Source organism: Myotis brandtii, unplaced genomic scaffold (assembly GCF_000412655.1).
Source record: "Myotis brandtii unplaced genomic scaffold, ASM41265v1 scaffold760, whole genome shotgun sequence".
Classification (NCBI taxonomy): Eukaryota; Metazoa; Chordata; class Mammalia; order Chiroptera; family Vespertilionidae; genus Myotis; species Myotis brandtii.
The window spans coordinates 960,368-961,285 of NW_005371038.1; positions in this window are offsets into that span (position 1 = coordinate 960,368).

Consider the following 918-nt stretch of genomic DNA (forward strand, 5'->3'; position numbering starts at 1 on the left):
CGGGGGGTGGGGGTGTGTGTGTGAGGTGTGTGTGTGTCGGTTTGTGTGAGGGATGTGAGGGGTGTGTGGGTATGTGTTAGGGGTGTGTGTGTGTTAGGTGTGTGAGGGGTGTGAGGGGTGTGTGTGGGTGTGTATGGAGTGTGTGAGGTGTGTGGGAAGGGTGTATGTGAGGGTGTGTGGATGTGTGTTAGGGGTGTTAGGTGTGTGTGAGGGGTGTGAGGGGTGTGAGGGGTGTGAGGGGTATGAGGGGTGTGAGGTGTGTGTGTTTTAAATCTTGCCTTCGTGGAAGAGGTGGTGCTGGGGCCCTGATGGGTGATGAGACTCCAGGAGAGGAGAGAGGGCACAGGAGGGCTGGGACCATAACTTGGTGCAGACACGTGCCCAGGTCCTGGCAGCACTGCAGAGTGACCAGGTGTCCGAGGGGATGGCGCGGTGCCCAGGCAGGGTGCCCGTCTTCCCCACAGGGTGCTGGCCTGGCCGGGTGCTGGGAAGGGGCTTTGGTGCGTTCCTGGGAGTCCCAGGGACGGACGCTCTGCTTTGGGGAGGGCTGAGTTTTCGCAGCCGGAGGGCGTGAGTTCAGAGCCGGGCGCGAGGGTCTGGAGAAATGGGAGCGCAGTGAGACTGCAGTCTCCGTGCCCGGACGCCTGGTTCTCGGCCGCCGCCTTCCTTATTAGCCACACGTTCGAATCCTCGCTTCTCTCCCCAAATGCAGTGCCCGGCCCAACACCAGCACGGACCCTCTCATCTCCTTCCCTGTCCCTGTCTGCAGACAGAAGGAACATCGTGAAACGCAAGCCAAGCCGCGGTCTCACCGTCCTCACTGCTCACTGCCGGAGCCTCCCTGGTTCCAGGGAGCCTCTCCCGGGAGGCGGTCCTGCTGCTGGGACAGAGCCCTGACCGCAGGTGGGCGGGCTGGCG